The 22,850-nt window shown below is 36.1% G+C and overlaps 1 protein-coding gene and 2 pseudogenes across 1 annotated transcript in view; 2 read left to right on the top strand and 1 right to left on the bottom strand.

The window, feature by feature from the left end:
- Positions 1-15,229, bottom strand: part of LOC132029186 (large ribosomal subunit protein uL24-like) — a 48,752-nt pseudogene extending 33,523 nt beyond the window's left edge.
- MDGA2 (MAM domain containing glycosylphosphatidylinositol anchor 2) overlaps positions 1-22,850 on the top strand; it is an 844,384-nt gene that overhangs the window by 418,032 nt on the left and 403,502 nt on the right. The window lies entirely within an intron of this gene.
- LOC132000385 (U4 spliceosomal RNA) lies at positions 21,092-21,158 on the top strand (annotated as a pseudogene).

Here is a 22,850-nt window from a genome sequence, read left to right as displayed (position 1 = left end):
CACATGGCATTTCCACAGAGACAGTCACATTTGATGTTTCTTTCCTTATATTGCCAATGCATTATGCTCCTTAAATCCTTCTAATTATCTAGTGACTCTTGATTATTGTGATGGTTATTTTATTGAATGTTCACTAACTGAATATACTCCTACAACCTGATTTGAGAAACAAAACATTATCAGCACATTACTCCTCTTGAAAAGTGTTTCTTATTAAGAATAGTGTCCATGCTCCCATTATTTTTGGTGAGATCACTTTGTGTTTTATCTGATATTTGAATGACAAGGTTAGGGCAACTGAATGTGCCCAAAATGTTTCAAGGACTGAAATATTTAGAGAAAAAGTTTGCTACTATACCTCAGGAAAAAAAAAAAATTGTACACCAAAAAAAAAAAAAGGTGATATAAAATTTTGATATGAAATCCTACTGTTAAAAAAACTGAGGATGTAGTATAATTGTATATATGGAGAAAAAAAAACCCCTAAAGAATGTCTATTAAAATAGTGACTTTTTAGGCAGGTAATTAAACTTAGGGTGATCTGATTTGTCAAGAATTGAAGCCTATTTTCCCTAAAGAAGATACAATTTCTTTTTTTTTTTTTTAATTAAAGATTTTATTTATTTGACAGACAAAGATCACAAGTAGGCAGAGAGGCAGGCAGAGGGGTGGGGCGGGGGGAAGCAGGCTCCCCTCTGAGCAGAAAGCCTGATGCAGGGCTTCATTCCAGGATCCTGAGATCATGACCTGAGCAGAAGGCAGAGGCTTTACCTACTGAGGCACCCAGTCGCCCCAAGAAGATACAATTTCAATATATTGCAAAGGTAGTAATAAAATAGCCATTTGACTTATTATGGCTCTTTTTGGTATGTGTTCCCTTGAAATGTTAAAAATTAACAAAAATTGTCCTCAATTAAATTTGTATGCCTGGTACCTTTTTAATATGAAAGAAGCCTTTTATGTTTCACATCAAATTGATCAAAGCATATTGCCTGCCTTTTTCTAAGCAAGCACATCTTTTTGAGAAGGCTGATTTTCTCATCCATACGACACTTTATAAATCATTTTATATAATGAAAGCGATTCACATTGGACATGTTGAGGTAGAAGCCTATTCTGAAATATTTATGATTAAAATAATGATACTTTTCCTTAACTCAGGATTACTAGCCCATAAAACTAATGCTGTATGACACAGCTTGTCTGTAATTTAACTGAGCACTTATCAGAGCCCTTTCCTCATAAATCTAGGCTTTCTTATGGCTGATAGTCCTCAGGATCACAGAAGATGCTTGTTTCCCCAAGCCAGTGTGACACTCATGTTAGGTTTTCACTAAAACTTTGAGTGATGGCAATAGTTAATAACACTCAAATATGTGGCAGATAATTCTTTGGTAGCATTCTGAGAGAAGTCCAGCCCTGCTGCATAGATGCTCATAATGGAATATTTGGCAAATAATAAACAGTTAATTGCAGAGCTAGTCAGATTAATTTACATAAAAATATGTGATATTCTTATTAATTTTGGACTTTCTACCTCTTAGCTCATCTTTTTATTAATTTAAAACCATTCTTCTAAATTATTCTGTATTATTTAGGGTCCCCTGGTCATATTTGGCTAAAAAACTTGTTGTCATTGTTGCTGTTTTGTTCAGATTTTTTTTTTTTTCTTTTTGTTTTTACATCATTGTTTGTGGAGAAGTTACTGGAATACATTTCTTTTTTTTGTTTGTTTCTGAGCTTTCACTTTATTTTCTTCCTAAAACTGCTGAGCTTTAAAGTGTTTTCATAAAACCTCTTCTGTGAATAAAATACCCTTCTGGGAACACGGTGTTTCTACATTTATTTGGAGAGGTCTGTAGAGTAACTTAAACCACAAACATTTTAATTAATAAAGTTGATGCTTTTATTATTGCTGAATGGGTAACCCCCTTTTCTTGAGAGCCTTTATAAAGTTGAGTTTCTTAAACAGAGTGCACAATTCTCTTAGAATTACATGAGGCATTAATGAGGTCATTTATACTTTCTAATGCTTACCCAGGGAGTTTTAAAGAAAGGCAGATGGATGCCTTATGGAAGGAGGTGGGCATTAAGTATCTACTAAGTGTGGGGCACTATTGTAGTTTGGCGATATAGCAGTGAACAAAATCTACCAAATCCTAGCCTTCATGGAGGTTATAGTTTCTAGGGGGAAATGGACAATAAACAGAAATGCATGTATTCTGATCTCTGGTACTGATTAATATCCTGAAGAAGATTAAACTAGGTAAGATGACTGAGAATAACAAACCACTATTTTCTTTTAATTTAAATTTTTTAAAATTTTTTATTAACATACAATGTATTATTAGCCCCAGGGGTACAGGTCTGTGAATCACCAGGTTTACACACTTCACAGCAGTCACCATAGCACATACCTTCTCCAATGTCCATAACCCCACCACCCTCTCCTGACCTCCTTCCCCTTGGCCACCCTCGGTTTGTTTGTGAGATTAAGAGTTTCTTATGGAACAAACCACTATTTTTATATAGGATGGTCAGGGAAGGCTACAGTGAAGAAAGCACTTTTAAGCAGAGTCTTGAGGAAAGAGGAAAGAGGAAAACAAAGGCAAAAGCCCTGAAACAAGAGGAATATGGATGTGTTTGAGGAGGGAGTTCAGAATGACTGCAGGGCAGTGACAATGGGGCCATTGGAGATGAAGAAGGGTATATGGCCTGATGAAAAAGAATGGGGTGCCATCCTACTTGCACCCATTTTGGGAAGCCAGAGAAGGGTTTAAGCAGAAGCTAATACCTTGTGACTTATGTTTTAGCAGGATCAGTGTGGCAGCAATTTGGAGAATAGATTAGAGAGATTGAGAGTGGAAGCTGGGTGCTCTGTTCAGAGAGAAATGATGGTGACATCGGCAATGGGGTTCATGTTGGAGGTAGTGACAGAAAGTAGTAGATCAAATATACTGTGAGAGGTTTTTGTGGAGGATTGTATATGAGAGTGAGAGAAGAGCAGTCAAAGATGATTTAAGAATTTTAGTCTGAGTGGTAAGTGCCATACATACAGATAAGGAGTTTTGATTTACTAATTTTTTGACAGTAAACTTCAAGGGCATCTATATCCATTATCAACAGAGATACTTGCATAACAAATTTGAGTTTTCTAATACTTCTGTTTATAAAGTAATATTCTGTTACTCATTCCAGAAGATTATTTTGTCTTTTTTTTCCATTTCAGTCCAAGATTTTATTCTTAAAGATTTTTATTTTATTTTATTTTATTCTTAAAGATTTTTATTATTTATTTTAGAGAGAGAGAGAGAGCATGCAGGCAGGGGGTGGGGCAGAGGGAGAGGGACAAGCAGACTCCCCACGGAGCTTGGAGCCCCACAAAGAGCTCAATCTCAGGACCCTGAGATCAGGACCTGAGCCGAAACCAGCAGTAGGAAGCTTCACCAGCTGTGCTCCCCCAGGCGTCCCCCCCCCCCCCACAATTTCGCCTCCAGTTTTAATGACTGAGGAGAAATAGATAATTTTTACCTATAAAATCAGGTTTATAAGACCTACTCTTCATTCAGAATCATTTCTGCTATGTTGTCTCAGGTGAGTTTGGAGGTAGAAAGAAGAGCTTACATTAGAGGTAAAGCCTAGGAGACCTGGGTGTGAAACCTATACAGTAAGTGTTGCAGATCCGTTGATCATGCCGGAAATTAGGTTTCTTAAATTTCCTTAATGTGACTTTATCAGGGAACTAAGGTGTTTTAGATCTAAGGATCTTACTTTATTGGATCAGACCCAGGGAGTAAGTGACTTCTTTCTTTGCAAAGCTCTCCTTTTTATGCACCAGGTTCTCTGGCATTCTGAATTCATAATAAGCGTGTCTAAATTAGATTTAGGTTGTGGGAAAGGGAAAGCTTGCCTTACTCTAGGGGAGGCAATAGCTATTTTTACAGGAACCTGAATCTTGTAAGGACTGCATTTTTAGGGTGTTTGCACGAGTTAGTTATATTAATAGGTAACTTGATAACAAATTTCTAAGAAGTGGGTCAGAGAGAAATATTAAATTGGTGCCCTGTAAGTTTTTCTAACAGCTTGGCTTATTTTGCAAGCAAAGTTGAAGAGTCCCTTTTCGTGGAGGCTGTCCTTTATATTTTATGGCCTGGCTGAGGAAAAAGTTTCTTGAAATACTAGCTTTTTTTTCCCCTTCCCTCCCTCTCTCCATTCCTCCCTCCTTTCTTCCCTTTCTTCCTCCCTTCCTTCCTTTCAGTATTACAGTTAACTTGTATTAACTATTTTTAAAACAGATAGGTTCCACTAATATGGAAAAAGTCACCATATCCCTTTATCCCCTTTCTGAAGTCCCTGAAGAGGCCCTTCATTCAATTTAACTCTCTCTGAGGGGTGCTGTGAGATGCCAGCCATCATTGCATCATCAATCCTTACCCAGCAGCTTGGGCGGTATTTGAGAGGACGTCATTACCAAAGTCACTGCGTTTTTACAAACCTGTGGGGAAAAGCATACTGACTACTTAGCACTTCTCTATCCCGGAAAGAGCATGCCACTCTCAATCTCCTTCATCAGTATTATCTACTTATGACTTTTCTCAAGCACTCACTGCTTCTAAACCTTTCCTCCTACAGTTAACTGTATCCTTCAGCTTTGTTCTTTGGAACACCTTTCTCATAATAAACCATTGTCTCCCCACAATGGAATCTTCTCTTATGATCCTGTTTTCTCTGGCTACACCATTGATTCTCCACTGTTTTTTCTTGACCCTTGGACCCAGGCATTGGCAGTGACCAAGTCCTTGATTCCCAACGCCATTTCTAGGTCTTTAGATCTGGCTTCCTCAAGAGCCCCTGGAGCCAAGTAATGAAGCTCAGACTTGTTAGCTCTTCTTGGCATGAATCTAGACAAATAGGAAGCAAGACACAGGCGGTAATAAGACAGATTAAATTTCTCTTAGTTTTTCCCCTTAAAGAACTGCAGTGAAAGTCCGTTTCCTCTTTGCAGATCTTCCAGATCATCCTCCATGCAGAAAAACGGCACATCCCGAGCAACAAATCCTTTGCATTACTTCCTGTCTCTCCTTGCCTCAGCTACCCCTCTCCCCTCTCCCCCTCATCTTCATTTCACTGGACTTGAACCTCGAAAAGAAACTGTCAACACCCAAATCCCTATCTAAGGCTCTGATCTTTGAAGAACCAGGTCAAGATAGATGGTATTATTCACCTACATTGAGCAAAGATTGTGGAGAAGAGAAAGGACCATAAAGTCCATTTCTGCTTAGACTCTTGGAACTGCTGTCGTTCAACTATTCTTTCCCTAAGTAGTTCGTAAAACAAACAAACAAAAAACAAAAATTTCTCTTTCAGAAGACGTAGAAACCTTGCCCCCAGCCTCCCGGATTATTCTGAGAATTTTCTTATTTTTAATTTCTCCCTAGTCAGACTTATAATACAAATGATCAATGTGTCATACATGAAGACCTTGAGTGAATTGAAGGATGGTGAGATTTCACTAATGGTCATTTTGGCATGTCGTAGTATGTAATAACACAAAAATTATTCTGTGGCTATTATATATACATGTGAGATTTATATCATTATCTTCTTTTAATTTCCCTCTTAAATCTTGTTAACTTTGGAAAGTAAGTGGTTGGAAAGACAGTACTATAGGTGATTCTCAAACCTTTTCTCTTTTAGGTATTTAATAAAAAGCGTGCAGTCTTAAAATCAATAAGATAAAGATTTGGACCATTTCAGGATACTCTGTAATTATATAATTAGATATTATAATTACATGTTCAAATGGTTACACATATGAACACTGATCTCTTAATTAAAGACAATTACGCTAACTATGTAAATATACAGTCATCGACTAGAGTGATAAAATCAAATAAATATTTCCATCAAAATGTTAAGGAAAAATGAAAACATGTAGCTTTTGAAAAAACCTTTCAGTGGACTTTTCTTATTTATTAGAAGTTTGATTTGAGTTGTATTCATTTTTCAGTGAGCCTTTTAACAAGATTGCAGTAAAACTGAAATTGTGAATGTGTAAATGTATTAGAAGAGGCAAAAATCTTTTTCATGAACTGTCATGGTAGTATCTTGGAATGTATGTCATTTTCTGTTACTGGATAAGTTCAACATACATTTTTCTCCTTTTGGATTTGTATCTTTACCATGTACTATTGCCAGAATAACAATATTCTATTCCTACTGGCATCATGGCTTCAGGCAGAGTACCAATGTACCAATGTAACATTGGTAGATGTACATTTGTACCTTTAAATAATGAGATCTTAGGTATTTCTAATTTTATATACTTAATACAGTATATGAAAACCATCTAAACCATAATTGATAGTTCATAAATGGTGTCTGTAATTGATCTCATGTTATTTTCTGTATTTTCACTATTATACCAGAGGATCTATAATTGTAGTTTTATACATATGCATATATGTGTGCCTATATATGTGTATATATGACATGAAATATAAATACATATGTTTATATTGAATATGTTTATACCATGTATTATTGCAGCAATTCTTACTAATTATGGGGAGGCTGGTTATTGTATCTCTGTCACTTACTATATGAATTTAGTTTTGTATCTAGATGTATAAAATGAATTAAAAATGTACAAATGAAGTTAATAAAAATAAACAGATATTGAAATAAGATAGTTTATAGTGCCATGTGTGCTGGTTTTAATTTGAACTGGCAAGGTAGGAGAAAAGAAAATATTTTAGGGGTTATCCTTAACAACTCAGGAGACCATAGGCTGAACTAGTTTCATTTGCATCACCTATTTTCCTAAAGGACCCGAATTCAAAGTTTGGGCTACAGGTGACATTCTGTAGAAGTAGGGACTCTATTTCATGACTTCAGGAAGGTTCGAGCTCTCCCTGACCCTCAGGGTGGAAGTGAAATGTTCTCAGAAATTTCTCAATGTGAGTCTGAATTAAAAGTCATGTATGCTGTTAGGTCAGTACTCTGTCTTTTAGGTAAGGAACACTGCATCATTTCTCAATAGACTTTTAAAAAATAGAGTTTTCTGGTGCTTTGCACCACATTTTGTAGAACAGCTTCTTGTTTCGATGATCAGTGGTCCTTCATGTGTTTTCTTCACCTATCATGATTCTGTAATGTCTCCCCTCACACCCATCACCCACGTACTCTCCTATCACATATCACACGGACGGTATTCAAACCCTGACATAGATTTAACAGAGTGGCGAGTGAGGCCTGAAAGTGTGAAGGCTGCCTTTATGTCTTTAAAATTAAGGACAGTATACTGATGGGAATTAAATATATTTCCTCACATTTACTGACTTGAAAACTAAATTTGTTGGGGAGAGGGGTGAACAAACCTTCATTGTAGGCATTATATTTTTGACCTATGTCGTGCCATATTAACTTTGTCTTGAGTATTCTATTTCCGTTTTACCTAAAATACAGTTTAGCTTTTCATGTGCAGCTGATTCCAGATATTGTGAAATAAATCTTCATTTATGTCAGGATGTGACTAAGCATTCCTGAGTTTTTTTGTGTAGATATTGGTGTTGACTTTATATGGGTAAATGAACTTGTAACATGATTTACTATCAAACAGCAAACATTTATTTTTAAACTTCCTAAAATAATTTATGGAAATGCCAATACAATGATACTTTAAACACTGATGGTGGAGCTCTTTTATAATAGTGCTTACCTTCCCTTGAAGACACACCAAAGTCTTCATGAATCATGCAGAGTAGCTTCTGTACATTCCATGCAGCCCCCAGGACGGTTTCTGTTTAGCAGAATGTGACTTCTGACTGCTTATGCTCTGTTGCAGATGCCACCTTCCCCTTCAGTTACCAGCACCCGCCTATTCTCCTTCACTGCCCTCTCACTCATTAAAACTAGAGGATTGGAGACATCATTTAAGCTTGCAAATGGATAATACTTGGGCAGCCAAGAGTTTGTGTCAATATATTAATTCCCCTGGGTACTTAGATTCTATGGTGCTTATTAGGTCTATGAAATGTTGACATCTCTAGCAGATGCTACCCAGGTAATACTAAGGAGAAGAGAATTCATCTGATGGATAGAGAGGCCCCTGAGGAGATGTAGTGCTGCCATCGTACTTTAATCCACTAGGCCTGACTCAGACTGTGAACCTGATCGAGGGCAGGTGACAGTGAGAATAGGGGTGCATCAGCCAGGGTTCAGTTCCAGGTAACAGATTCTGTTCTAGCTAGTTGAAGCATAAATGAATTAATCTAGATATTTAAGTCCTTTCAAAACTAATTATAAGGGTTGCAGGTGAAGGCCATTAAGCTGGACCTGTAGGAATGAATTGTAGAATAACACCATGGCGTCTGTCCACCAACAGCCCTGCTTCCTCTGTGGGAATCACAGTGTAGCTCTCCCAGCCATTAGCTTCAAGAGACACATACCTTAGTTATGATCAAGGGATTGAGCTATCTACTCTGGAACTATTGACTGTTTCATAGCCATGTCTACTGTGATTCACACCTGCAAAAATTGATTCTTTTGTGAGAGCGCTCTCTTCCCACTTAATTTGGTTTTCACAGTTTTCTATTGATAAAGCCCCAAATCTGTCCACAACCTTAGTGCAAGAGAATCTGTTTAGCTTTCTGTCCTCTGAAATCTAAGGACACATCCTTGTCAAAAGTTGGAAGAGGTGGTAGGAGACCAGTGAACTGTATCCTGTGGTCATATGGGACAGTCATATGGGGCAATTTCCCACCCACCTATTCCCATACTCATTTGATTTTTATTATATTTGGATGAAAGTCAAAATATCTAAATTTCTATTGAAGACCTACCTTGAAGCTATTAAAATGTTGATGTTTATATCCTATCAATTCCCTGTTATTTATGTAAACCACTCTGTTTTAGGACAGGCTTCTCTGTAGACCTTTCTCTTTTAACTTTAAAATTCTTAATCTTTCCCCTTCTTTGTACGGCAAGCAGATTCAAGTTCCTTTTCTTATTTCTTTTCATGTCCCAGGAACATTCAGTCCCCCAAATCCAGGTAATACCATGCAGGGTGATTTTCTGCTTTGTTCTTCATCTCCATTTCAATTAGGAAATGTATTCTGGTAGAAATATAAATATGTACAGAAAATGTTACAGTGGGTCGGTAAAGCACACATAATGTGTGCTCTCTTTGCTAAGAATTAGAACAACTGTCTAGTTTCACATGTTCTTGGAGAAAAGTTTCTCAATTTAACTGAACTAAAGCCACTGGAGCTGTTCTCTATTCATACATCAGAGTCAGACTAAAAACAGACTCTGCCTTCAGAAAGAGGGGAACCCCTGTCATAGGCCCTCCCAAGTATTAGCTGGGGGATCTTGGGCAAATCGTTTTACTGTGTTCACTGTAAGTTTTCTCATCTGATATAGTTGGAAGGATTAAATGAGATACCTTAATAAAGCATTTGGCAGAGTAAGCCCTTAAGAGATATTAGTTATTTTTAGTAGAAATAAAGAGTCATCCAGATGCTTGTTAAGATCCTGGGACTACCGTTTACTAATTGGATGGTCTTAGGAAAGTTAGTTAACATTTTTGAATCTCAGTTATCTGAATATTGAGGATAACTGTATTTACATGTAGTGTTGTTAGAAAGACAGTAATGCAGAAGTGCCTACTTATGGAACCCAAGGCAATATTACTTTCCATTTCTTCCCTTTCTAATCTTTATTCAAAATCGAAACAAGTTAAATTTAAATTCTTGCGATATTTAACCCCAACAATAATCTAGAGGGCTAAAATGTTTCAGATGCGTACAAGATTAACTGACCTGTGAATCCTGCAGTTAGGCCCTTGCATGAACATTTACAACAGTCCCCTCTCATAGGCATTATTTTTGGTGCCTTGGTTTAGTTCTATGTGCCTTTTTGTTGATAACTTTCAACCACCTAGCTGTTGATTGAGTTTAAGTTCCAAATAGGAACCTATGAGTAAAAGACATTCACACCTCTGAATGTTGCAAGGTATCCATAAAATGTGTTCTTGTTCTTATTCTTGTGTTTTCTGGAAGTTCCTCAAATATTTTAGGGAAAAGTGTGAGGTAAGATTTTTCCCTAAAATTGAAAATGTACTCATAGGAATTGGAGGTGTTAATTTCTCTTTCCACTTCCAGGTGCCTAGAAAAATGCAGAAGGACAGATAATTCACTCGAAAATATTTTCTTGAGCCGATTAAATGTAACTTTTGGGGGTATTTTAGATGAATTATTAGAAAACATGAAATCGAATCCCACTGAATTTCTTATTTGGCAGATCTGGCTGAATTTATCTGTTAGGAGAATCTAGGATACCATGGTTACAAACATCGTGTCAAGTCTATATGCCAAAGACATTTTCATTTTTCTTTAAGTGTGTGGGTGTTTTTTTTAATGTTTTTTTAATTTTTTTATTTTTTATAAACATATATTTTTATCCCCAGGGGTACAGGTCTGTGAATCACCAGGTTTACACACTTCACAGCACTCACCAAAGCACATACCCTCCCCAATGTTCATAATCCCACCCCCTTCTCCCAAACCCCCTCCCCCCAGCAACCCTCAGTTTGTTAAATGGCAAAGTTCACTTGGTTATCTTATGAATAAATTTAGCTACTGCTTCAGTAGAGCGCTATCTTGGAGAGAGTAGAACAGAGCAATTTATTTTTTATTACACTTTGAATACTCTGCAGTGTCTGTAATACTGTTAATTTAGATTATATTTTATTATAAAAAATCATTAGGGAAATTACTGCTTCCCTTTCAATAAGACTGAGGATGATAGTGAAAAAATTTCTCATAAGAAGCCCATAAGGAAGAAAGTGGGAAGCGATTCGGTGGCAACAAGTTAAAATAATCCTTAATTATAAAATTTATGGTAAAATAAATATTGATTATTAAGTATAAATGAGCTAAATTTAAATCAGAGAACACTTTTAAAGTCCTAGAAGAAACAGAAAAACTTAACTACCTTAACTATTCACTTACTATAAAAAGCAAGTGTATTTGGAATATACTGTATGTCATTACAGCATCTCCCCTTCATAAAAATGATGCATGGATGATTAAGTTATAAAGGCCCAGTTTAATGATTTTCTTATTTTTTTAACTGATATTCTATTCTTTCTCTCACAAGTTGTCACTCAGATCTTTTCTATGCTTTAAATATGGCATTCCCAATGCATGCAGTTTATTTATTTGAATACTTCTAGTTGTTTCTTCAAGGTTATTACTTTCATTATTTCACATTTGAAAGACAGAGATATTTTATTTATAGAGTCTGCATATGTTACAGATGGATTTCTTATATTTTGCTTAATTTATTTTTTTTTCATGGCAAAATGTCTTTGGCTGCTAATTGCTGAATGCAGAAATAATAGCTTAAGTAAGATAAGCATCAGTTCTGTCTAGAAGCTAAATCTAGATGTTGAGAATACTGAGATGGTAGGATGGTGTCAGGGTGTCATAGGGACCCATCCTTCACCCATGACTTCTCTCTGGGTGGTGGCCACCTATGAATCCCCAGCTACCATATTGGAATCTGAGGAAAGATGGAAGAAAAGGAGAAAAAAAAAATGGGCCTATGTTCTGTACTTTTAAGGAACTTTTTTAGAAGGCCCACACAACACTTCTGCCACAAGGCATATAAGTATATGGAAGGACTTAACCTAGCAGACCTGAGAACACCATCCTCAGAAAGACATGCTTGCAAGGTTGTACCTTGCTTAGCATCTGGGAACTAGGATTTCCAGAAGGGTGCCACCATTCTCTGATTAGAGAGGCTTACTGTGCCTAAATTGTTATCCAAATCGTATGATGAATGCTCAACACCTGCTTTACTTTCAGAGTCTATATTTTGTCGTTTGCTAGGCAGAGGTGCCTGGGTGAACTTCAGGAAAAACTGAGGCTCTAATGAACTTGTGTTAGACATTTCACATGTGTTGTCATAATTTAATCCTGGGGCAATTAAGTGCCTCCTGTGTGACTCCATGGAGAGCAGACTCTTAGAAGCTTGTGCCTGCTTTTCTCTAAGCTTGTCCCCTTCTATCTTTCCCCTTTGTTAATTTTGCTTTGTATCCTTTTACTGCAAGGTATCATAATCATGATTGTGACCATGTAATGAGTCTTGTAAGTCCCCTTTGAATCATCGAGGCTCATTGTGGTCTTGGGGACCCCAGACAAAATGAGAATTCAGTAAGTGATTATTTTGCAGTTTCTCCAGGTATAAACCATATTTTAAAGACTATCACAGATCTGGTATTTTTGAACTAAAGTTAATAATATGATTTTGTGTGTGTGTGTTTTTTTTAAAGATTTAATTTATTTATTTGACAGAGAGAGATCACAAGTAGGCAGAGAGGCAGGCAGAGAGAGAGAGGGAAGCAGGCTCCCTGCTGAGCAGAGAGCCTGATGTGGGGCTCGATCCCAGGACCCTGAGATCACGACCTGAGCTGAAGGCAGAGGCTTAACCCACTGAGCCACCCAAGTGCCCCATGATTTTGTGTTTTTATTCACATTCTCTTTTCATCAAGGTAACTACAAAGTTTGGGTCTGAATGACTGGAAAGAGGAACTTGCTATTCACTGAAGTGGGAAAGGCTGGGAGGGCTGGTTTGGAGGGGAGAGCGAGAGCTCATTTTCGATATATTACAGTGTCGATGGAGGATAGATGGTGGGGCCAGGAGACTGCCCTGAGCTACTAACACAAGCTTAGGAGTTAGCATCATGTACATGATACTTAAAGTATTGGAGAAGATGGCCCAGAAATGAGTACAAATAGAAAAAGACCATGTTTTAAGGCACGCAGCAATTCAGTGGTCAGGAACATGAGTAGGAACTGCTGGAAAAGCCCAAGAAGGAGTGGCCAGGGAGGAAGCAGCTAAACAAATCTCTTTCCATCCACCTTGTGGAGAACTTGGAGAATATCTTATATTCTTTCCTATTTTTCTACAGCTTGTATGGCATGTCATAATCTTTAAACATTTGGATGATGGTAAAAAATGAAGTCAAAACTTTACATTTCAATCATATTTGAGTATATATAGCAAAGTGTTCAATATTATACCAGCTGTATATACTGCTGGTCCACTTTGTAGTCTCTGTGTATTCTATGAGACTGATGCGCTACCTACTGCGCTAACGAGGCACCTTGTAGTCTCTGTGTATTCTAAAACGTGGGGGTGGTTTTATGATAAACTGTTTCATAACTCATGTCATCTGTTTTTTTGTTGTTGTTGTTTAATTTTTATGTGGTTTTGCTCCAATATTGCTGGTTTTCTTAAAAAAATTTATCTTTATAAATTCTACTTTTTCATCTCTCATAGTTGATTTTTGTCCTGTTTAATATCACTAATTGCTTATTCAATAACAGCTCAAACATTAATTTGACACTAAAAAGGTATAATTTAATATCTTCCTCTAACTTCAGCCACCCATGTTCTAAAGAAAATCCTATGCTTATAAAGAGTAATGGGCAAAAATATTTAGATGAATTGATATAAATTCATTAAAATTACAGAATTTAAATAAAAATCCTTTTGTGATATTTCAAACTGAAAGTGGATGAGTAAACTCAACTTATATTTGAGTATATAATAAAAAAATCAACATCTGAAACTTACTACACTGTTAAGTGCATTGTTGAGCGGGATTTTGTCTAATTTAAGTTTGCCTTGTCAGCAGAATTGGAATGCTTGGGAATTCATTTAAGCAACAGCAATTTTGTTAATGACTGTTTTGTCCCAGGCTCTGTGCTTTGGGCTGGAGACATCAACATCAAGAACAATGGTTTACAGTTTGTTAAAGGCAAAATAATTGTATCTTAGATCTGGTTTTTTGGAAGCAGGGTTTAAGATAAGCCTTTCCTTGCAAGTGATTTATTAAGGAAATGGTCTTATGGCTAACTGCTAATGGGGCAAGAAAGCTGGAAGGGAAAAGGAAAAAGGAGGGCAGAGGTGTGATTTTAGGAGATTAGGCTTGGCTGGATCCTGCCAAGGAACTCTGGAGGGCAAAATGTGCTCCTGAATCCATCTTAACTGGAGATGGGTGTGCTGGGCTTTCATATCTGCTCTTTTGTTTCATTGCTTAGAGCCACGGGGTGAAGGTAAACTCTGAAGTATTTCTAAGACTCTAAGAGCAGAGTGGCTTCATAGCCCGAGGACCTTCTTGAATTAAAACCAGAGAATCCTAGAGAGGCCCAGATAGGAGCATAAAGGGGCTCTGAGAGCATCAGGCATAAATATCTAATTTCTTAGCTTGTGATGAGTACTTTTGTAGAGGGGATTGCAAGGTGCTATGGCCACAGACAACAGTTATAATAGAGCTTTATGGGAGAGGGAAGGCTCTCTAATAAAATGATTTTTGGATAATCAGAGGGAGTTAATGAAATTAATAAGAACAGGGCAAAGAACTCTCAGGTCAAAAGGAGCCCAGGGTACCAAGGCACAGAGTCACGTGGTCCCAGAAGAGCTGAAGCTATAAAATGTGGGGAAAACATTTACCTATGTTTTAGAGCCTCTCATGGGATTAAAATCAGATGATGGAATATAAAATCATTTTGTGATTATTATTATTTTTTTTTTTAGTTTTTACTTTTAAGTAATGTGTACACCCAACATAGGGCTCAAACTATGACCCCAAGATAAAGAGTCACCTGCTCTACCAACTGAATCAGTCAGGTGCCCCCGTAAATTTTAAAGAAGTAAAATTTTGGAGTGCGTGGTTAATGTTTGGTTATGCTACAAAATAAAACCCTTCCGTGAAGCAGTCTACATTAATCCCCAGCTGTCTGTATTTATAAGTATGTATTTGTTTGCACCAAGACATACTATGCTCTCTATCACCCTTGGTTTGAAATGATGCTTCTAGGCTCTATTGTGGTCTCCTAACTATGTTTCGGAAACCTGGCATTGTCAAGGGTTAGCACTGCATTTATTCAGTTTCTCTCACAGTTTAGTCACCTAGGAGTAAGTTGTTGAAGGTGTAAGTCCAAAGAAAAGCCACAGCCAAAAAGAGTATTAGAAAATCTAACTTTTCCCTGCTTTAAGGCATACCTAGTTTTCAGAAACCCCCATGTCTTCATCCATGGCTTTCACTCCATGCCCAGTGTGTTTACCATGTTTACCTCCCCACCATCCTATTCTCTGTGGGGGAGAAGATCCCTCATTGATGTTCAGACTCACCTTTCCTTATTGCTTCTCTGAGCATGTTTGCGATACTTACACTGAGAAATTCTTTCTTATCTCACTCTGGATAGATATCAGTAACTCTAATGTATAGAAATCTTGTAAAAATGTCTATTATGTTGTTATTAGCAATAGTAGTAGTAGTCATGTTGGTAGTAGTAGTGATCTCCAGTATTCTGAGCATACAGAAAAATGTGATGTTTTATGCATAGAGTAAAGAGGTTTTCAGGTTATATTTTTGTTGCTTTGTCAGACAATTGTGGTTCTTTTTACATAATTGAATTTAGAAGCAAGTGTGCCATTTTGCTCTAATTTATAGTAGATGGATATGACTTATTAAAAATTGAACCTGTATGATCTGGAGTCTGTGCCTCTCAGAATTCTATTTATTATATTTAGTAATTTAAAGAGGACTGTTTCCTCTGTAATTTTCCCTGATATTAATGCGAGATAAGAGGATAACCTTTATTTTCAAAATTGTAATGAACACTGTCTGCTCATACTCACCTACCATAGATATATCCCTTTAGGGATATAGCCCTTTAGGCTGATACCCTGTAGCTAGTTGTTTAGCTCCCAAAGCACGTCACCAATAATTATAGAAGATCAGATGATCTTTTTTCTTTAGAGTTTTTTTTTTTTCTTTTTGAGATTTACTTATTTATTTGAGAGGAAGAGAGAGAGAGAGACAGAGGGAGAAGCAGACACCCTGCTGAGCAGAGAGCCCAATGTGGAACTTGATCCCAGGGCCCTGAGATTATGACCTGAGCTGAAGGCAGATGCTTAACCAACTGAGCCACCCAGGGGCCCCTAGATGATCTTTATCTTACTTTTTCTTTGACTTTCTTTTATTGATGAGGGATCATCTGTCAGAATACAAATAAGGCTGGGACAAAGCTCAGAACTCTACAGATTGACTTATGTATAAATGCCCTAACTCATTGACAGCTGAGAGAAAATAGCTTCAGTTCACAAATCCTCATTCACTAGACATTAATTAAAGGGGGTGGGGGCTAAAATTCTTAGCATTGTCAGGACTAAGTCCTTATTGAGTTCATAACATCTATGTAATATACTTTTTAAAGTTTATACAGGTCTATCTTCAACCTATGCTTCAGGTTCTTAACATTTTCTTGAGTTATCTCAGTTCACACTGATTTAAGACTACATAAAAACAATGATGTTTCAGAAATAGCATTCTATGGAAAAACAAAGTAGAAAATTCTTTGTTGGGAGTTGGATAACCCTAAGCTAACTGTTATGTTCTACAACCTGAGAGGATCCCCATATTGTTTGTTCAGATTAGGTAGACATTCCCTAAATTGTAGTAACTTTCTTTTTCTATTCATTTTTTTTTACAGAAACAATTGTGTAATATTATTGTAACAGGATTTAAATACCATCATACTTAATAATGCAACATATCTGAAAATTAGACATGTTTTATTCCCACCGTGGCAGCAGCAGTAGTCTCAAATATTCTTTCTCTTTTCCAGAGTTATTGAATCATCAGATTTTTTTAGCAGAGCCTTGGGAGAGAGGTGCTGTGTGAAGTAGAGTACACATTTCCCAGCCTTTCCTATAGCTTGGGTTAGGATATATCTATACGATATTAGCAGAAGTGTCATTAGGCAGCATCCTAGAAACTTTTGTAAAAGAGAGCTAGCAGGCACTTCTTGTCCTTTTCTTCCTTCCTTCTGCTGGGAATGGGATGTGAAAACTCTATCTATAGGTATGATTTTGGACCTTGAGCTCAAGCAGCATATGGGAGGGAGGGCTTCTAAAGAGTCTGAGTCCCAGAGAGAGCTATTAAATCTGCACCGGCCTGCCTCATTCCAGATTTCTTTTACATGATAGAATTTAACTTCTGTCGTAAATAAATCACTGTTAATTGGTCAGTCTTATGGCTGAACCTAATCCTCACCATTATACCCACCAACTTTTCAAGTTCAAACTCAAGTTCCATATTTTCATTCAACATATGTGTATTAGTGGTAGTACTATAGTACTAGTACTAATCTGTATAGATTATCTATTGAACTATTTGCTGAGCATGCAGAGTTGAATTATCCAGAAAGTCTTCCTGTGGTACTTCCTATTTTATTGTTTCTCCAGTGACTTTCGGTCCATTTGTGCTAGGCTAGCTCATGAGAATCTCTGGGAGAAAAAACTAAAAATGAAGATGAATTCATTCTACTTGTATGGCTTAACAAGCAGTAGGTTAGAGTAGAGCCCAGCAACCTACATTAAATTAAAATAAATTAGATGAATCCTTGTTTTATTTATTATTTATCTATTAATGCATTCATTCCTTAATATAGAAGGTACTTATAGTTTATATTTTCCTCTATGTACTCTGTTCACTGCATTCACAGATTTTACTGTGAGATGATTTCTGTTCATTGACTTCTAGATTGCTAGCAATTTTCCTTTTAATTTTCTCTTTGACAATGACGAGATTTCCATGTAGTAGTCATTTTTGATAACTTATTTATAACTATACTCAATTAAGACTAAAGATGTCGCCTGCACTCTTTGCTTTTTTAATTAAGATTTTTTTCAGCTTCCAACTACATGATCAATTTTTGTAAATATTTAATGGATTCTATGTATGAAAGATTTTTTGATATTTTATTAGTTATATCATACATGTTGATTATATTTTTCAGTTCTTCCTTGTCTTTGTTATTTTTTACGTTAATAGAAAAAATTGTATCATCTAGAACTGTCTCGTTTTCAGAGAGTTGTATTGGAATTTCCCACTGCCCACTCCCTATTTCTCAAATTCCACTTCTAATTTTGTTTGTATTACATCTTTAGCTACTCTTTACTGTGTATCAATGAATGACAACACACTTTTTAAAGTTTTTCCTTTTTTTTTTTAAGATTTTATCTATTTATTGGAAAGAGAGAGCACAAGCAGTGAGGGGAAGGACAGAAGGAGAGGAAGGGACCCTGAGGCGGGGCTGGATCCCAGGACTCTGGGATCATGACCTGAGCCAAAGGCAGACACTTACATAACTGAGGCATCCAGGCACCCTAAAGATTTTATTCATTTGAGAGAGAGAGTGAGAAAGAGAGCACAAGTCGGGGGACAGAGGGAGAAGGAGAAGCAGACTCCTGACCAAACAGGGAGCCGGATGTGGTGCTTGATTCCAGGACCCTGGGATTATGACCTGAGCTGAAGGCAGATGCTTAACCAGTTGATCCACCCAGGTGCCCCATGACAATATATTCTTGCCACCAGTTATGACTTTTAATGTTATAGAAGGTAATCACCTTCCTTTCCAGTTAGTGCTTTAAAGTGTTAATTTGTTCTTATTAATTTAATCTTATAGTATATATTGTCACTCTTGATTGACTGGTTGATTGATTGATTTTAGTTTACATATTCTTGTTACCACTTTCCATGACCATGTCCTTCTTTTACAGTCTTGGTTTCCACAGTCTTGATTATCAATCTTTTATGGTCAGTTTATCTGCATGTATACACACACACACACACACATCATATATCCATATATATATGATACATATTATGCTATATATACACACAGAAACTTTGATATATAGCATAGTATATATCATATATATATGGATATATGATGTGTGTGTATGTGTATGTGTGTGTGTGTATACTGATACATATATATCATATAAACTTGTTACCTTTAAATCTAGTCTAACAGATCCTTTTAATGGATAAATTCAGTCTGTTCATATTTAGTCTATGACTGCTGCAATTTTTTCTGTCTTACCCTATGTTTTTTATTTACTTAGAATTATATATTTCTCTTTTCCTTTTGTTCTTTTTGCTTATGTTATCTAATTTCTATTCTCCCATTTAATTCCCCTTTTTCTCATTTTCCCTACCATTAATAGGGTTGTGTATTTTTGTGTATTTTTCTGTTATTTTAATCAGACATTTATGATTCTATTATTTATAAACAAAATACTTATCCTCCATAAAGGCATGCTCTTTCCCTTTCCAACTCTCCTAAAGTTTAAGACTTTAGTGTAACTTATTTCTCTCCTCTCCTTTCCTTCCATCTCCATAAGTCATTAAGTTTTACCTCCCATTTGTGTCCTACACCCACCTCAAACTCCAAGATTTTGCTAAGATATTATAAATCCCCTTATCCTATGTTCTTTAGGCTTTAAGAAATTTTATTTGATACTTAAATTGTTTATTACCCAGAAAAAACGATACTTACCCATTAAATGGACATGGGTTAACCCACTCACTACCATATGCTTTTCTTCATCTTGTCCAAAACCAAACCCTCAGATTCAGTTTATTCATTGGGTGATTATAGGATTGTCTCAAGTATTTTTGTCAGGTGGTATTATTAGAACCCTGAGGTTCTGCATGTTTTAATATCACTGGATATTTTTCATTCACACTAGATGAATGAGATCTTGACTGTTCCATACAGTGATAGAGACCCTTCCACCACCTTTTTTCTGTAAATTCTGATGCTCTTCCACTGTTTTCAAGCCGTCTGCATTGGAAATGAGATTCCTGAGGACAAGCTGACCTTCTGTACCACCCCAGGCTTATCAGTTGGAGCTAAATTTGGCTATTAGTTCCATAAATTACCCCCCAAAAATGACAGAAACAAGTTAAATTTTATTTCTCTCCCATGTAGAAGCTCAGAGCTATAAATAGTTTAGGACAGGTAGATGCAACACCATGATGTCAGACATTCAGATTTTTTCCATTTGATTGCTCCTCTGGGCCGCACTTTCATTTCAGATCAGCTTATCATCCAAGATAGGAGCCAGTGGAACGTGCAGAAATTAGCAAAATGCAGGACTGCTTCCCTAGGAGGACATTTCTGCTCAAAACACACTGGCAAGAAAGCAGATGTAGATAGCTGGGAAATGTTGTTTTTGTCCTGGGCAGTCGTGTGCCTGATTAATAATTTGGGGTTCAATTACTATGGAAGAAGGAGAGGCAGCATTAGGAAGTGAGCAGGCTCTGACAAATTCTGACAGTTTATTCCTTCTAACTGGAAGTTTACAGACTTTGAAGGCACAGCTTTAATGAAAGTCTATCTGGAGGTTTCTTTTCTCATCAGTGAGGTGGACAACGTGGTCAGCCCTCTCAATGAGTAGACATGTCTTTCTATGGCTTAATAATATTTCCTTTTAGTATTTAGTTTTTTAAAGGTTTGAAAAAGGAAAGAAAATTGTCATGTGGTTATTTTTGTTTTTCTCTATTTCTTTTTAGTTTCCTGTATTTCAATACTGAATTATATTTCTTTTTTAAAAAAAACTTATGATAAACAGTATTTGTTTATGGTAAAATAAATTGTGTAAGTAAGAATTTTAAATAAAAATTTTATAAAAAGAATACATTTTCACTATCTTCTTTTTTTCCAATCCCACTCATAGTTAATCAATGTTAAGTTTTGTGTGTTTTTTTGTGTAATTCTAATATAGTACATATGGACACACACACGCACACACATACTCTTTCTATACAGATGGGAATATTTTCTTCTCTAACTTTTTTCATTTAATAATATACTTTGTATTTTGGTTCTTTTAATGGCTACATTCAATTTAATTTTAGAGTCAGTTAATGTGCAACTACTTACTTTCATTTGATATTTATATTGTTCTCATTGTTAAACTATTATACATTCATTTGCTGCATTCTTCTGCAAATGATAGTAAGATAAACACTAACCAGATAATTGCTAAGTGAAAGTGTGAACGTGTTTCCATTTTTTTTTTTTTTGACAAAGTTTCCTTTTAGAAAGGGAGCTTCTACCAATTTATCCTTCCAGTCCTGCTATGAAATCTCAACATTACAGGTAGTTTCAATATTTGTGACTATTGCACCAAGAATTTATTTCGATGTGAAGGGTGGTTTGGAAGTTTTGCACAGTGGCAGTATTGTAGCCAATGAGTTTTATACGAGGCACGATTATTGCTATTTGAAGGGTGGGTTGGAGAGTCTACTATCTTTTATTATTATTATGGATATAGAGTCAGTGGCCCCAACACCACTGATTAAACAGTAAATGGCTAGAGATAGATACAGACATAGGTATGGCTGTTTCCTATATTAACAATCACTGTTTCTTGAAATGTGTCTGCTGGATCTCTAATGGGACCTTGTGATCTTTATAGGAAGCTTATGAAGAAAACATTTTTTTTTCACTCTTGCATTTGCAGTGATCGTGCAAAGCACTGGTGGATAAAACAGGCAACACCTTAGCACAAAACAAAGCACCGAATTGTGCTATCTGTCTATACTCGTCCCTACTTTCTTCACTAACTTGCAATCACAGTGGAAAACAAACAGAAACAATATCATTAAGAATATCTTTAATAAATCAGTACAAATCATCATTTGAACATCTTCACACTTGAGTACTCTATTTTTAATATTTCATGGGTCAAGAAGAAGAAGTCCTGTAAAGCATTTCTGCTACTTCCTAAAGTACAGAGTTTGTCTCAAGGTAAAGGACTTGTGTGATTGAGTTTTGTAATGAACTTGCCACTGTTTTTCGTAGAGCATAAAAGGATGACTATTTCACAAATTATGGTTATACAGACTTGGGTATTTGGCAAACCTTTTCTTAAAAATCAATGAAGTGAATGTGCATTTCCAAAGAAAACACCTTAGCCATATTTGTTGCTAAAGATATAATTCAGTTTTAAGAGAAAAATTAGAATTTTGCAAAATCTTCCCACATAAGTGTGATGGCTTCCCAAAATGTAAAGACTCTTCTGAAGAGATCAGCAGTGAGATTCATAAATTTGCTCTTCTTTTAGTATTACATGATGAAATCTGTGAATATTTGGAAGATCTACATAACTCAGTGAATTCATATTTTCAAATGACTAATGCATAATGTTACAAAATCATGTATGAGTAAAAGATCATTCAGAGTGCAAGATAAACCAGTGAATTTTAATGTTACAGAATACAGAATGTTCACTGATATGGTTTTAGAGTTTACTTTACAGACAAACATTAGGAAACTATCATTGAGAAGTTTTAGTGTAGTATCAAAGAAGGACTATCCATGTTTATGTGAAAAAGCTATTGTAATACTCCTCCCTTTCCAAAGGGAGGTCAGATTTTCTTCATATATTTGAAACAAAGCAATTTGTTGCAACAGATTGCATGTAGAAGCTGATCTGATTATCTAGTTAGCTCTTTTTCACTAAACCAGATATGAAGGAGATTTGCAGAACTATAAAACAATTCCGTTCTTTTTACTCAGTTACTTTTTGTTTTGGAAAATAGTTTTCTGACTAAGAATCTTCCATGTGTTAAGATGTCATCGATTTATGAATATAATTTTAAATGAGTTAATAATACATAGTTTAACATTGCCTCAGCTTCAATTTCTAATACAATAATTGTGAATGGATATAATTATTTTAAATAAATGGAAGTTATTTAGGATCCCTTATAATTTTTTAATATAAAGGCATTTGAAGACCAACAATGTTGATAACTGCTGGTTTTCATCATAGTTTTTTCTCTCCCTGTTTTTCTCTCTGTTTCTGCCTCTGTCTTCTCTGTGTTTCTGTCACACACACACACACACACTCTTGCTTTCTCTGTCCCCTATTTCTGAATGATTTCTAGTACTGTACCAGTATAACCCTAATTAATC

Source organism: Mustela nigripes, chromosome 13, assembly GCF_022355385.1.
Source record: "Mustela nigripes isolate SB6536 chromosome 13, MUSNIG.SB6536, whole genome shotgun sequence".
In the NCBI taxonomy this organism is placed as follows: Eukaryota; Metazoa; Chordata; class Mammalia; order Carnivora; family Mustelidae; genus Mustela; species Mustela nigripes.
Note: the sequence above shows the minus strand (reverse complement) of the source record. Positions and strands in the feature narration are given on the sequence as shown.